The sequence below is a fragment of the Portunus trituberculatus genome, chromosome 16 (genome assembly GCF_017591435.1).
Source record: "Portunus trituberculatus isolate SZX2019 chromosome 16, ASM1759143v1, whole genome shotgun sequence".
Lineage (NCBI taxonomy): Eukaryota > Metazoa > Arthropoda > Malacostraca > Decapoda > Portunidae > Portunus > Portunus trituberculatus.
The window spans coordinates 7,908,860-7,925,791 of NC_059270.1; the positions used below are offsets into that span (position 1 = coordinate 7,908,860).

Here is a 16,932-nt window from a genome sequence, read left to right on the forward strand (position 1 = left end):
ACATTTAACACACTTCCACTACAACAACACATTCACCAGTATTAGACAGACTATATAAACGTATTTAAAGCATCCGTAACTCCCGGGAATCACATCTTGCCGCCGCTCCACACGCCCCGTCACAACTTCTGATACAAATTCCCTGGAGTGGCAAATTGCACCCCTTCCCGCCTCTCATACTGTGTTGCTGCTCGGTAATGGCAGGCAGCGCTGGGCCGGTGAATAACTCCTGTTTTTCCTAGCGCCAGGTGCTTCCAAAGGAGGAACCTCGGTGGAGAATATTGCCTTCGTATTTTATATAAGAAAGAAAAGAAAATAAGCATTAATTGTTTCTTCAATCGTGCGAATGAGAGAGATGTATGAATAAGGTTAATTAAGAGAGAGAGAGAGAGAGAGAGAGAGAGAGAGAGAGAGAGAGAGAGAGAGAGAGAGACCCTGCTGTGTTGATAGCCTCGTCACTCACTACGTGATATACAAAGTAACATCTCTCTAAGAGTAGTTGAAAGAGTCGTCTTCTTCCCGTCATCTCCTTCACGAAATTTCACTTTAATATCTAAAATGATGCTGTTCGACTGTTGCCTCACCGCTAGTATTTCAACAGCGTGGCGACATTTTAACAGCCACCAACATATTTTGTTTTTCTTTCTTATACGAACAAACTTTCAAGATTTTTTAATTTTATTTTTCCTTTCTGTCTCACAAAGCACTGGGGACCTGTGCAGGGAGAGCTTTCTGCCTGGTGGTGGAGTGCTAAAAATTACTTCTCATTAATTAAAACTTCGGCACTTGCTTCCTTCTTCGCCCTGCAGCACTGCCTCGCAGCCTCAGGTCGCTTAAATCACCCTCATAACCACATTAAGATGATCCATCTCCAAACAAAATTCCATGAAACTACGAAGTGCCGCTGACATTTTTTTTTTTTTTATAAGCATGAGGACATGACCGCAAGTACAGCCAGGCCTGACGAACGCTGGGTAGTCACTTAAAGATATGTTTGATCTTATTATTATTTCAAAACCAATTTCTTCTTAATATTTTACTTTACTTTGCAATAATGGAATCTTATTTTCATTTGTCACAACTGGGTTCTATTTCACTTCTAAATTTGTGAGACATTATCTCATCTGCCTCACTCAGCTTTTTTCATCTTCCTGCGACCTGCACTGTTTCAAGGGAGGTGCATCAAGACTTTTGAAATTTAACTGGCCAGCCCAATTGGAATAATTTTATACTTAGTATTTGTGAAGCAAACTCTTGATACTTTTTTTGTTGAGCTTTTCAGCCTTCTGTACACACAGAAAAGAAGAAGAAAAAAAAAACATCCTGAAAAATCTGTTGATATGTTTGCACTGTTTTTATTTAACATCTCCTAGAGTCGTGTTTTGTTAAATTCGAATCACCTCATTCATTATCACAGACGGCTGCAAAATCTCAAAAAAAAAAAAAAAAAAAATTATAATTTTGTCAAAGTAAAATATAAATAAATGAAGGTCTGCATAATCAATCTTTCCTTGACCACGAAATGTATTGTACATAAGTTCATAAATTTCTCTGATAATATTCAGAATGTAATGAAACTAATGACATGAAAATGAAAGAGTTAAGGCTGGCAACACACCCGCCGCCGTCGTCCCTAAGAGATTAATTTCGTTGCTAACCAGTAATGAAGCACTCGGGAGAAGGACAAATTTCCACTACTTTTTCATCGCCTGCCACAAAATCCGTCACGCTTTATCTTGGCTACTGCTGTCAAAGGTCCGCAAATTGTGTTTCCCTTGAAAGTGATGTGATTTTATCTTTTTTTTTTTTTATTTGCGTGTGTGTATTTGCGTGCTTTATTATCTTTCTACTTCTTTGCTTTTAGTTTAGCGGCGCATGATCGTTTGGTGAAAATAAGACAGTATGGGGAGTAATGTAGGCATGGTACATAGAAAACGTGTTACTATATCGAAAATATAGAAGCGTTGGGTTCATGGAGCCACCACTAATCTTAATAAATATCATCCCCAAGGAAAAGAATACTTTCGTCTTTTAATGACGATAATCCTTGTTTTAAGGTAGAAGAAAATAAAGTAACAAAACCTTTGTCATAATTTTAACAAATATATTGAGTAGATAAAACAAAATCTGCACTGGGAACGGCAATTCGCATCACTACAGACACCTCCCCATGAAAGCTACAATTCTCATAACACTGGACCGAAGCAGACCCGTGTTAATTAAATTTCCATCTCTTTCCCCTATGACAGCCAAATGTGAGCAATATGCTAATTCGCAATCACTTATCTGACAAAAAAATTCTCCGCAAAAATAAAAAGTCTCATCATATTACAGAGGGAAACCAATGGATGGGGAGCGGGAGTCGACCGTCCTCAGCTGTCCACCCATCCCGGAAAGAGCTAAGCGTCCTCGTTTTTATATTTGCCTCACTGTTCCTCTTCTGAATTTGAAAGCATTAAGAGAGTAAAAAGGGAATGCTAATGAGATAACAAGGAAGTAGACAGCAAAATCATAATGGGAAGAGCACTAAAGACCTTAAGAGTGCAAAAAATAATAAGGACAAGGAAATAAACAGCACAACTATGATGGTTAAAACAGGAAGAGGTATTAAAGGTATCAGGATATGTAGAAAGGCAATGTTAGTGGAAGAACATGAAAGTAGACAGAAAATATGTAAGGGTTAAAGCATGAAGAAAGAGCTAGTAAAACTGTGTGTAGTAGAAGACAGAAGTGCATATCGGATTAGTGAGGATATAGAGGAGAAGAAAGAAAGGCAGGAGAGAGAGAGAGAGAGAGAGAGAGAGAGAGAGAGAGAGAGAGAGAGAGAGAGAGAGAGAATGTCCAAACTCTTATGAAAACTATAAACAAAACATAAATTAAGTGAAGTTCGTGAAAAAGTTCAGTTTGAAAATATGGGAATAGAAATATATTAAAATGTTAGGGAAAAAAATCCAGGGAAATCTTTGAAGTGTGATTTTTCGCCCCAAACTATGAAATTGAAATTAAAAAGATAAAAAAGTTTAGGGAGTGGGGAATGAAAATGACTTGTAATATTTGTTTTATCACTCAGCATAGAAATAAGATTACGTAATCTTTAAAGACGATGCTTAAAAGACTATTCAAGTTCATATATATATATATATATATATATATATATATATATATATATATATATATATATATATATATATATATATATATATATAATTCGTAATAGCCAAATCCAGTAACACACAGCCCAAGAAAGCAGTCAATTTCAGTCAAGCACTGTGAACACAACCCAGTGATGCCCTGCAATGTATGTCCCATTGTAACAGACCAACATTCCCCAGTTAATATTAATTAACCCCTTTAGTACTGGGACGCATCTTTTACCTTGGAATTTATGTACGATTACACGATTTTATTGACATTAAGAAGGGTCTATGGAGATCAAAAGATTAATGGGCAGAGTCTTCACTATTTTGATCCCCACATAAGTTTCTGAAGCTGTATAAAATCTCCAAATAGAAAACATAATTAATATGAAAACGAATCATGGTACTGAAGAGGTTAACGCAGTCACACTTTCTCTTTTGTAAATGTATTTACTCGCAGAATCCTAGTACAGTTCAGACTATTCACCCAGGAACAATCCAATTTCTTTCAGGTTCAGTTAAATGCAGTCGTGCGATCTTTTCATAAATTCCTTCATCCCAAAACCAGTTCCTAGCATTCAGCCCGCTTTGAAGCAACCAAGCGCAGTGCAGGTTAGGTAACAGTTTAGTATTGTCGTGTGGCAGGCAGCAGAGAGTAGGCGAGGACGAGTGGGCGGTGGAGTGCTTGCCAATTAACACAAGTCTTGGGGAGGAGTCATGAATTCAACCCAGGGAGACGCACTCTGCTTGTCCAGACGCCCCTCTACACCACTCCCATTTTGTCCCCGTCTTGATCATCATCGCTAATCATCACCTTAATTAATCGCGGTTAATTAGTAGTCATCAGGAAAATCTTTTATAGGAATCACCTCAAATCCACTCAACTCCTTAATCAGTATTGTCATTATCGTCAAAATCATTTCCTTTTTCTTTTCCTGCTTCTCTCCTTCTACTCGATCTTACTTCCTCCTGCTATACTCACACATTATTCTTTGTCAACTTCACTGTCACCAATATAGCTATTCTAGTTTTCGATCTTTTCCCTTAATTTTTTTTTTTCAAATGTTTTGTCCGTGGTTGTCATAATCATGATATTAAGTCAGCGTATCCTTTATTTTTTCTACAAATTACTCCACTCGCTAGCAAATAATTTTATCTAAACTATTTCCAATACACAGTGAATACTAATGAAAGACATGGACCACGATATTTTCGATTAATCATTCCATATGTTTGATTGCACTGATCTACAATGAGTGGGAAATATAAAACGACGCCCTTATTAAGTAGTTGAAACACTTTTTTTTTCTTCATGCAGCTATATCATATGTACCTGTTACTGTGCCTGATTAGTAGCACACATTCCATAACATTTGTTCCTGTCGTCTTCTGTCACTTTCCTATGACGACTCATCGCCGTTATTATTCTTAAGTCATTATTCTTTATACGCTACTATTACAACACTTTCAATACTTAAATGTTCTAAATGCTTGTGCTTTAATGAGTTGTGGTCAGATAGCCAGTGGATCAATCAATACTTCGATCGTTAACCCCTGTTACTTGTTATCCATTCATCACCTGCCAGTTTCACCACCATAACCATCAGCCATAGTCACTAACTTTGTATTACCACTCCGACTGCCACCACCAGCCGGCATCACTATAACCCTGGTCATCACCACCCGCCCTCGCCAGCCCATGTCCTCTTCCTCCACGCCTGCACGACACCTCGATTAAAGTCGCCATGTCGTCCCCTACACCTGGCGCGCGCGCTTACACACACACACACACACACACACACACACACACACACACACACACACACACACACACACACACTCACACACACACACACACACACACACACACACTCTCTCTCTCTCTCTCTCTCTCTCTCTCTCTCTCTCTCTCTCTCTCTCTCTCTCTCTCTCTCTCTCTCTCTCTCTCTCTCTCTCTCTCTCTCTCTCTCTCTCTCTCTCTCTCTCATCGCCATTTCAAACACAGTCATGATGTTACTGACATGTATATAGATTGTGTGATGGTGCTAATATCCATAATGTTATAATAGATTATTATTATTATTATTATTATTATTATTATTATTATTATTATTATTGTCGTTGTTATTATTGTTATTGTTGTTGTTGTTATTATTGTTATTGTTGTTATCATTGTCATTATTATTTTTTTTTTTGTTGTTCTTGTTATTATTGATATTTTTAATTGTAGTAGTAGTAGTAGTAGTAGCAGCAGCAGCAGCAGTAGTGATAATAGTTGTATTATTGCTATTATTTAAAAATGTTGCCTTATTTTTGTTGTTGGCGGTGGTGATGATGGTGTTGGTGTGGCCCTTCTTGTCGTTTTTATTATTTAAAAAAAATATATATATAAACACAAGATTGTCATTTCTAGTGTGAATATTTATTTAAATCACGAAGCTTTCCAGCTGTAACCATGATATTATAGTTAAACTAACACAAAGACTCGTAAAGTTGTGCTAAAAGTTAGCTTTTTCTAACGATCTAGAATAGTGGAATTATTACTGTGCTGAGATTATGACTGTTCCAATCTAAGAGGTATCTTTCCTTGGCTTGCATTGCCCATCACGCTTCTCTTAACGAAATCATTTAGTAAATAAGTATCAAGTTTAGTAATTATAATGAACAATTTCAATCTATCATGATGTAATTAATAAATCCAATAGTGCCTCTGAGTTCAGAAGATCTTTACGTAACGCTTCGACTGCGGAAGCGAAATATATTCCAAATACTCTTAGAAATTAATAAATACTTTCGTCAAACTCGGGGGTGATGTAAAAAGTCATGGATGACCACGCGACGCTCCATAACTTTCTTATTTAAGCGAATGGAAGGAAATATAGGACCACTACCACTAGGCGCCCTCATTGAATATTTTCTTTGGACTTTTGGTGAGTCAGCGTCTCGGTCAGCAGTCTAGACTCCTAGGGACGGTCTGGTGGCTGCCCTTCCCTGAAACTCTGTTTGCTTCCTTCACCAATAGACAGCAGGGGAAAGCATACCGTTTGCCGTTCCCAAGAAAGGAGAAACTACATCCGCATCTCTCACTTTGCGGATGAAAAAGTCGCTGCACTGGTGTCATCCTCACGCCATAAACTCACAAAATTACTAAGAGGTGTTAATCATGTGTGTCGCGTTGGTGGTGCCAAAATTAACAAGGTGGAGACAATTTATGATCCCCTAGTCTTGATTACCGGCAGTATAATAGTCTCCTTGTCACCTTGTCTTCCCTTCCGCTCCTTTGTTCTTGTTTACTCATTTACTTCAGTAATATTACAGTCATTGCCATGCTACTTAATTGTGTTATTGACATAGCTGGTAAACAAAAACAACTGTTGTAGCAATAGTAGTAGTAGTAGTAGTAAAAGTAGTAGTAGAAATAGTAGTTTTAGTAGTAGAAGTAGTAGTTGTAGTAGGAGTAGTAGTAGTATTGGTAGTATCAGTATTATTTGTAGTAGTAGTAGTAGTGGTAGAAATAACATGAAATTTTTGCTTAATTGTTGGCACGTGTAAGAAAAAATTGAAAATAGAATTTAATTTAAGCTTTACTTAAGTTGCATTTTTTTTTTTTTTTTTACGTTTTCATTTTTTTTTTTTTTTTATATCGTCACCTTCACTAACAAGTCTGAATATTCCCCATTTTGAGTAAAAAAGATCATTCCTTATTTTCTCAGTTTTTATATTAATTGCAAAAAACTATAAATGAATTTTGTATATCAACTCTTTAACGTAACAAAGGTAGCCATATCAGTGGGGCTTGTGCAAGATGTAGTGTTTAGAGAGGCATTAATACAGATACTGGTGAAATATGTTTGGCAGTTTGTTTACGAAAAAGACCGTGTCTATTATTTGATATTATAATCAACTATTTTTACAATCGCAATGCTGTTCTAGGCTTCAATTATTCCATAACTTGTTATAATATATAATGGTTCTTATTTCAGTACTGAATGACCACAACTGAAGCCACATATTGATTACTTTCAAGGGTATTCACAGAAAGTCTCACGACACGTGCGGTATTTGGGGGCGACGTGGACTGAGAGGGAACCTGAGGAGAGGGAGGCAAGGAGCGGTGGACACGTCACCGTTCCCCCGGGAGCTGCCATGTCATGTAAATATTTGCATAGTTTAGCTTTGATCTTTGTAATGAAGGCTTTCCCCTTCCTCGCTGTCAAAGGAATCTGATTTTTTTCTTTTTTTCGGTCTTTTTGAGCTCTGCGTCCAAAAACAGTGTTCTGACAAAAAAGTATAGCAGTGTTGTGCAAATTGTGGGGTTTCTTGAGGCGCTGCTCCATCTCACTACCTTGTAACATAGTGGACACTGTATGTAGGCTCTAAGCTTCATAATCTTATATAGTATTATACAGTCAGTGAATATACATATAATTGTGTCAGATCACTAACCTTTTACAGACTTCATTATGAAAATTGTCATAAAGATCTTATTAAAATCCTCAATTTATATTCAGAATATGATGAAACAGTTCCTGGTACCGGAAAGGTTAAAGGGTTTTCCCTTTGTAGAAAGCAAAATATTAAGGACGCTAGACGTGCACCTATTTCGAAATATGTCAATATATATTACTCTTACTTTCTTGAAATGTCTCGTTTTGATTTGATTTATTTTTTGAAAATAACAAAAAAATTTCGGATACTATTTTTCACCCTGTATCTTGCTTGTCTGCTTTTCATTGGACAAAGAAAACTCATGGTAGACTTTTAAGAATCTTGCCGCAAACCAGATCTATCTGAATAATAACTCGGCCTGTGATAATGTATAACATCTCGGAGAAAACGTTATCTGAGTTACGTGAAGAATTGTAATTCATTCCATTGCTACATGCGAAGGTAAATATTTTATTTAGCTTGACCTTGGTTTTAGTTGGCACATAACAATCATCATTTCAGCCGTTTTATTTACTTGTTTATAGATTTGGGTATCTATCTATATATAGCTATCTAGCTATGTATTTATCTATCTATATGTCTTTCTATTTGTTTACTGGATTTGAGGAAAATAGAAAAAAAGTACCGATCTGGTGTGAAACTCGCCAATGGACTTCCGCGGAACAAACTATTATTTCTGAAGTGTGTCTGAAATCCATTTCATGTGAAGCTAAGAAACTTGCCTTGGATTGAAAGGATTCTGAAACATTTTTGCCTTTTCGAGGCTTTTTGAAGTTCAACAATGGAAGTAAAGGTTAAATGTGTTGATAGACAGTGGGTTTCATCGTCTTGTGGAACCCGTGGCGTTGCTGGCTGCTGGAGAGCAGCGAACCCAGAAGAGGAAGCATCCAGACGTGGATATAACTCAGGCACCCTTCGTAATGTCTTCTGAAAGTTTAAATTACATCCCCTTGTAGAAATATTGTGTGTCTAGTTCCCTCTTGCCTGTGATGGATCGACGACGAGAGAAGAGAGAGAGAGAGAGAGAGAGAGAGAGAGAGAGAGAGAGAGAGAGAGAGAGAGAGAGAGAGAGATGGATGCGCACTAATCAATAATGAACACTCAAATAATACATAAGCTTTCTTCCTTTACACGCACCATTAAACTCTTCATATATTTATTTTACTTGAAGCAGTTCCAGCAATAGTATCCTTTCATCCCCACAAGGCAAAGGTATTATTTGATAAGAAATGAAGACAAATAGCGGGGAAAGATGCGGTACCACAATTTCTGACTCGCGTTCTTCCTGTTCACTCCACGCTGTTAAAGGTTTACAGTGTACACGCTTGTTTTTTACTCTTCGAAGTTGTGCGGACAAAATATGCCTGAGGAAATTTGATTAAAGACCGAGTTACGTAAGGGCTCCCTCCTATACGCCAGGCCATCTCTAGTTTATATGCCTTAAAATGCCTTAATATTTGGATTCTTTTAGAAATGTTCAAGCTTTATGCATGTAGTGTTGTTGTCTTTAGATTTTTTCCTTGTTCTGTGTTTTAGTCTCTGCTGTTGTTAAGCCTCATTATCCTCTCTACAAATACTTCTCGATTCTTTCTGTGAGATTTTTTTTATTCAAGGTTTCATTGGAACTCTATGACGGCAACCGGGGACAACAACACTTTAAAGTTTCCGGGGCACGATGTCGCTTTACTTGTTCAAAGCTTCAAGAAGAGTCATCTGGCAGCATTTCACCTCCTGACAAAGGTTTTCACGGTTTCTACAAGACTTTGCTTTCCAAACTTGAACGTTATTGCAATTCCTGGTCTGTCTTCTGGCCTGTGTTGGTTCGTCGGCCCAATCCAAGAGTTAGACCGTCTATCTAACCATCCATCAACCCAGTGTTAGAGTGGGGAAACGATATGCGCTTTCAAGATATCATAAACTTGAAAGTGGAGAAGGGAATGAAACCATGAATATAAAGAGCGGAATGAGCGTTTAACATTAACTAAAAGAGCTGTTTCAGAAAATACGTGTAATTCGCTTACGCTTTTTTGTGTCTTCAGTGTTCAATACTCCATTACGTCATTTAACAGTTTTTAGGTTACCTCGCCTTCACTTGCTACGTGTGCGGCGACAAGCGAAGCGATAGTGTTACCCATTTACTTATCAATTTCATTTTTTTTCAGTAGATTTTTTTTTTTTTTTTTTTTTGTGTGTGTGTGTGTGTGATATACCTAGTATATATATATATATATATATATATATATATATATATATATATATATATATATATATATATATATATATATATATATATATATGTATGTATGTATATTGGTAATATATGTGAGTTGGTATTCTGTAATTCTATCGGAAACAACGCATATATAAGGCTTGGTATCAGTTGACAGCGAGTTAGTAGCAATCCTTACCATTAAAACGGGCGCTCTGCAGAGCCTGACAAACTACAGCAGTGAATGTGTACGTCGATATGCATAAATAGTCGCATCTGGCATCTTATCTAAGTAAAGATCGTTGGTTTGCTGTATTAATGAGCCTATCATATTTCGCTGCATTTACATTTGACTTCCTATCATTCATGGGTGAAATTATTGACTGCTGGATAATCGTTGTGTCACTGTTATTTGCGAAGACTCAAACGTGTTGGTTGTAGAAGAGACAGTGAGTGGTTGGGCAAATAGAGAAGGAAGTGCGAGGGGAATGTACCAAACCAATAAAAAATATAGGATTTTTATTTCAGAATTGGAGATGCGGGCCGTGAGTATTTGTATAGGTGTGGAGGTGATGAGTGTGTGTGTGGAGGGGAATGCCTGTCTGCTTCTCTCTGTCTGTCTATCTATCTATCTATCTATCTCTTTGTGGAATCTGGTGAGTCATAATTCCCGTTCCATATCAGTGGGTGTTAAGCTCGGCCTTGCCTTGGGATCACTGGCATTGCATTGTACAAGGCAACACCCTGCAGCGGGAACATGCTCCAGATATTCATTGATGGTGAATGTTCCGAATGGTCATCTGAGTCTTCCAGGATTCGAACCCTGATGGATCGCCTCAGGACTGGTAGCTACGTAGTGTTCTCATATTGCAGTCACCCGCGGAGTCATGGGGCGATACATCTATTTCCACATGATATAGATGATTTATAAATTAATGCATTTGCAACCAAGGTGTTAGAATGTGTTTCTCTAACATAATGTGTGAAACGATGTCTGGATCATTCTAACAAACCAGGGGAAGTGGAAAGTGGGTGTATTTGACAGCATCAGTCATAGATGTGTAGAGAGAGAGTCAATCCGTCATTTAGTCAGGTGATATTCTACAGGTATCATTTCTTCTCTATCTTTAGAGTTTTCTATATATCAAACGTATAGAAAGTAAAACGTAAGTAATGAGAACTGGATTGGACGTAATGACCCACACAACACAATAGATTTTTTTCTTTTGCAGTGAATATGCAACTTATTACACTTTCATGTCTCATATGGATTTTGTTTCTGATAAATGGTACATGGAAAAATTCGTTTAACTCGTAAAAAAAAGTTTTTTTTTTTTTGGCATTTTTGCTGCTATGACCGTCTCTCTCTGGTCTTCGCATGAGCACTCAAGAAAAAAAAGAGAAGGTATATAAATTCTCACTTTTTAGGATAGAATATTATTCAAGTTGTACAGCAGTACAAAAATGTCCAAATCATTGTCAATGATCGTAGGAGGAATTGTCTTGCTATGATAGGATTAACGATAACAAAGTTTTTTTGTTCCATTACACAGTGCTTGGCATTTTGGTTTTGTTTGAATGTACTACGTATTAATACATGTGTTTCAACAAGATAGACGCTAAGTTGATTTCCACAACCCACCTTCCTCAGTCGAAAAAGCCACCGTGCCTCCAACCTCAGTAATCAGTTCATCAGCCACCTACCTGCAAAGAGAGAAGAAAAAAAAATAAATTGATGTCGCGTGCATATACAAGAATTCAGGATGGGATTATAAACATATAATAGAAGATCACAACATACATAAGTGAGTGTTTCGTTTTACCACGTATATGAAAAGGATGAAAAGTTAAGGTTTCAGCAAATTACTTAAGTGTGCTTGTGACCCTACATCCTGCATCATCTATATTGAGAAATGTATTTTTTTTTTTAATTGCTTGCTTCCTTGTTTTTTTTTTTTCAAACCATCATCTCTCTCTCTCTCTCTCTCTCTCTCTCTCTCTCTCTCTCTCTCTCTCTCTCTCGGCTGATGGATACCACGCTTAATAAATCTTCCTTAGAAGCTCTATGGGTGTAGCAGGCGTGGCACTCAGCGCCTAAGCGTCCACTCTACACTAAGGTCTCTTCAATCACGCGCGGCCACTTGTAAGCTCTTGCGAGAATGAGAAGCATGATGTGCTGGACACTAGCTTTATGAATTTATGTTTCAGGCTGAAAGAAAAGGAGTCATTGATTAGTGTTTTTTTTTTCGTTTTTTTCTATTTTCTATTTTATTCAGCCCGCCCTTCAGTTTGATTAAAGTTACGCCTATGAGTACTCATTTTCTTTCTTTTAAGCTTATTTTAGTTACATCTCATCCATATTTGTATTTGTATTAACATATACGATACTTGTTTTGAACGTGTGCTGTTCTCTTATTAATTGTACTGATTGTTAACCAGTATTATTTATTGTTGATTCTCATTTTTCCTGTCACAATATCATGCATGCACCCTTCTTTCCCTTTCCCATTCTCCTTACTATATCAGACGCCCTCAGTTTTTAATTTCGTCTCCCCAACCAAAATATACCCCCTGCACCTTTATCCATCCTTGTCCCCTTCCCCTTTCCCCATCCTTGTCCCCTGTCCCTTTCCCCATCCTTGTCTCCTTTCCCTTAATAGATACCCTCAGTTCACTATCCTTCCCCTCCACGTACACATTCTGCCTGCTATTATGCCTTCTCCTTCTTTCACCATATATATATATATATATATATATATATATATATATATATATATATATATATATATATATATATATATATATATATATATATATATATATATATATATATATATATATATATATATATATATATATATATATATATATATATATATATATATATATATATATATATATATATATATATATATATATATATATATATATATATATATATATATATATATATATATATATATATATATATATATATATATATATATATATATATATATATATATATATATATATGTGTGTGTGTGTGTGTGTGTGTGTGTGTGTGTGTGTGTGTGTGTGTGTGTGTGTGTGAAGAGCCAACAGGAGAGAAAATCAAATAATTGATCTTGGATCCGCTCTCATGAATGAATCCAGGTCATAGGAAGAAAAATATTTTAGAAACAGAGAGGGAGTTCCAGAATTTACTAAAAAATGAATGACTGATTAAGAATTAGGTTAACTCTTGCATAAATAATAATAAAATAAGTTTGAGAGAGAGTTTTATGCATTGAGACCGCAATAGGACAGGAAGCCAGGAAGCATACAGTTAGCAAGACCAGTTAGTGTGTAAATAGCGGTAGCAGATAGCCGGAGATGCACCAGTGCAGCGATGAGAAAAAGGTTGAAGACAGTCCTGTTGAGGAGAGGAGTTGATCAGACGAAATGGTTTTGATTGGATCCTGCCGAAAGAGCGGTATGAGTGCAACCTCCTATACATGTGAAGCGCACTCCATAATTTGACGGATAAGGTTTCTATACGTACAGAGTAGCAGCTGGGAGAATACTCAGAATGCGTAAGCTCATGGAAGAATTGAATTTTTGATGTACAGGACAATGCAAAGTCATACGTTATGTGTCTTCCTATATACGTGAGATGTTTAATTCCTGAAAGGTTTAACGTCAAAGACAAGTCGTGGTAAAGTGAAGAGTTGTATCATCAGTGAAGGAATGAATAGGACAAGAAGTTTGTTTAAAAAAGATGGTCAATAAATATTAGGAAGACGATGGATTATATAAACAGATCCCTGAGGAACACCACTGTCAATAGACTTAGAGAAGTACAACAGTCATTTATCACAGGAGCAATAAAACTGTTGGTAAGGACACAGAGAAAAGGATAGAAGTAGTAGGAGAGTTATTTGGAAATCAACACTTTGTGCCAGACTCTATCAAAAGTGTTTGATATGCCTAAGGTAACAAATAAAACCACCAAAATCCATGAGAGAGGATGACTGGGAATCGTAAGATAGTCAGATCACTAGTTTTGCGGCCAGGACGAAAGGCATACTAGCAATCAGATGTAATGGTACGAAATGATCTTGTAGTTGTTTCTGAATTTTTATTGTTGAAGATAGATAAAAAAAAAAAACTTTAGAGAAGCAAGAAATTAAATAAGAAGAACGGTAATCGTAGGGATTATTATAGCGGTCATCTTTTTTTTTTTTTTTTTCCTTTTTCATTTTTTAGTAATTGACTGAATGTAGGCAAAATGTTAGCCAAAAGAAAGTTAGATGTTGTTAAACCTTAACTTGGTAAAGTCCACGTACCGAGTCTTCCGAGGGTTAGTGGCAGCAAGGGCATGAAAATGATCACTGCAGAGGATCTTATTGGATAGCATTAAGTAGTCAGAGGGTGGGAGGAGGAGGAAAAAATTCTTGAATGAATCACATGGTAATGTTTTTAATAAATGTCTTGAGTGTAGAACTCGGTTTTAGAGTTGTACGAGTTAGCAGTGGTGCTATCAAGTTGAAATAAAGGAGGGAAGAATATAAACTTATTAGAAATCATTTTAGGGAGGTGCTACAAGTCACGAGGGGAGTTACATATAGAATCATTTTGGCATGTTCTTTTAATGAAAATAGTTTTGACTAGTTTAAAAAAATAGACTTAGCATGATTACCCAAAGATAGTAAACTGTGATGGAAGGTTCAATTTCAAGTAACGCTTGTGGATCGCCTCTTTATTGTGTATGGCACAAGAGCAAACTAAACAGAGTTAAACAAGATTTGGAAAAAAGATACGGAGAAAGAGTAAGGAATATAAGTCTCTATGCCAAACCTCTTATATAATTAATCATTCCTAGGAAAATCTTGATAATGCCGTGGCCCCGCATTGCAGAAACAAAACGACAGAGGCAACTTCGCTTCGGAGGATCCTGAGGAGGAATTGGAGTGATAGGACAAGATATAGGTATGTTGATATGAACGGAGGAGTAAAATGAAGAAAATAAATAACAACATATTCATACGAAAATGTCAGGATCACACCCACCCATACATTCCCTCTCCCTTTCATAACTGTATTACATGCTCCCTCCCCCACAACACGTCCCAACAAAATCCCCCTCCCCACTTTCTTCTTTTCCCTACATTTCCTCTGTGCTGTCCAGCTTTTTCATATGATTTTACTAACACAGACAAATACGGAATGCAATATTTAGGTGTTTAGCAGATTAATTTATGCATACCCATGCAATTATGCAATAATATACGTAGCAGTGTGTGTGTGTGTGTGTGTGTGTGTGTGTGTGTGTGTGTGTGTGTAATTCACCACCACCACGGTCGTCTGCTGGTCATCCAGCTAGTCTTCCCCATTACGGAGCGAGCTCAGAGCTCATAGACCGATCTTCGTGTAGGACTGAAACCACATCAACACACAACATACACTGGGAAAGCAAGGCCACAACCCCTCGAGTTACATCCCGTACCTATTTACTGCTAGGTGAACAGGGGCCACACATTAAGAGGCTTGCCCATTTGCCTCGCCGCACCTGGGATTCGAACCCGAGCCTTTTCGGTTGTGAGCCGAGCGTGCTAACCACTACACTACGCGGTGTGTGTGTGTGAAAATATATATATATATATATATATATATATATATATATATATATATATATATATATATATATATATATATATATATATATATCAGGTTAGTCAGGTACTCATTCATTATCAACTCAAAATAAACATTCATATGTAGTCTACACATCATTCAGCTTATTTTAACTCATGAAATCACTGCACACTAAAAATCTCGGCAGTGATAATAAACGTCTTATGTTTCAGTTTCTTGACTTTAATAGAAATAAGGTATGATTCATATATCTCTATCGTCTTAACATATGTACAGACACATGTATGTACTATAATCTCTAAATATTTATGTGGCCTAGAAGATAGTTGATCTGCTTCCTAACAAATATATATATATATATATATATATATATATATATATATATATATATATATATATATATATATATATATATATAATAAGTTAGTCAGGGATCAGGATAGTTATTATTTCATGCAGTGGTCGCTAAGCCGATGTCAACCAGTCCAAAGTTTTAGTTAAATTATCCGCTAATTGGGAAACCCTCTAACCACTGTGTATCATTAAACACCGCAACGTAATGAGGCATTTGTCAGGAATTTCAATTATCACTTTGCTCTTTCATGTTGGATAATGTACTGTATTATGTATTGATATTCTCCTCTTTAGATATTGCAAATCATAGGAAGGTGAGCTAAATCAGACAGAGTGTCTTCCAAGATTTCTCTAGAGTTCGCCTCACTTTGCATACATATGTAATCTGTTCTATCTTTACTTTCCTGACACTTCTTTCAACAAACGCAAATATATAGGATGTTCGCATCTTTCTGATCCTGAAATCAAAAGATATTAGCTGCATGGGTGTCTTTTTAAAGAAACTAAGAAACAAAATTGCATAATTTCACAAAATGTCGTAGAGAAATCTGGAGCTGTTAGTTACCGTTAACATTGTTTTAATTCATATCCTTTTAGAAACAGTAACGACCGTGTTCACTTTTCCACCACAACTATCATGCACTCTTCACTTTGTTAGCATGAAGGAAAAAGTTTTGACGCAAAGTAAATGGAAATTTGGTTAATGTTCCTGGCTGTAAGTGAGGGACCGTGATTCGATTTTAGGTATCATCAGTTGGTCAGAAACTTGCTCACATTTTTTATAATCTTTCAGAAATAAGTCTGAACACACGATATATTGGAAGATGAAAGTATTGAGGTAGTGGATGAAACAGTTAACGCTGCGTTGGGACAAAGACTTGTATTCAATATATGTGGCTATAGGCCATAGTGGCCTGAACATGCTCCCAAAAATTGCCAAGACACGTGACTTTATTGCTTTTAATTTATTCTTACTTTTCACGATAAGTCATTATTATTCTAGCGCACGATATCCTTGAGAGAGGTGCAATAATGAATGCCTCTCATTTGCGTCACAAGGTAATAGCTAGCGGGCTGCTGCCTATCATGATATGCGTGGGTGCTCGCCGGCTGGAGCTGAGGCTCTAAAGCTGGGCGCCCTCACAGCACCAGGTGATTCTAAATTCA

The 16,932-nt window shown here is 36.7% G+C and overlaps 1 protein-coding gene and 1 long non-coding RNA gene across 7 annotated transcripts in view; one reads left to right on the top strand and one right to left on the bottom strand.

Moving 5' to 3' along the window:
- LOC123504597 (complexin-like) overlaps nucleotides 1-16,932 on the bottom strand; it is a 792,775-nt gene that overhangs the window by 690,723 nt on the left and 85,120 nt on the right. Inside the window, exon 2 of one of the 5 annotated variants that reach the window (XM_045255254.1) lies at nucleotides 11,438-11,499. The exons of the other annotated variants lie outside the window; for them this stretch is intronic. The gene's annotated coding sequence lies outside the window, so the exon portion shown is untranslated. The remainder of the gene's footprint in view (nucleotides 1-11,437; nucleotides 11,500-16,932) is intronic. 5 annotated transcript variants of the gene reach the window in all.
- Nucleotides 1-16,932, top strand: part of LOC123504598 — a 194,863-nt gene that overhangs the window by 24,916 nt on the left and 153,015 nt on the right. The gene's annotated exons all lie outside the window — the stretch shown is intronic.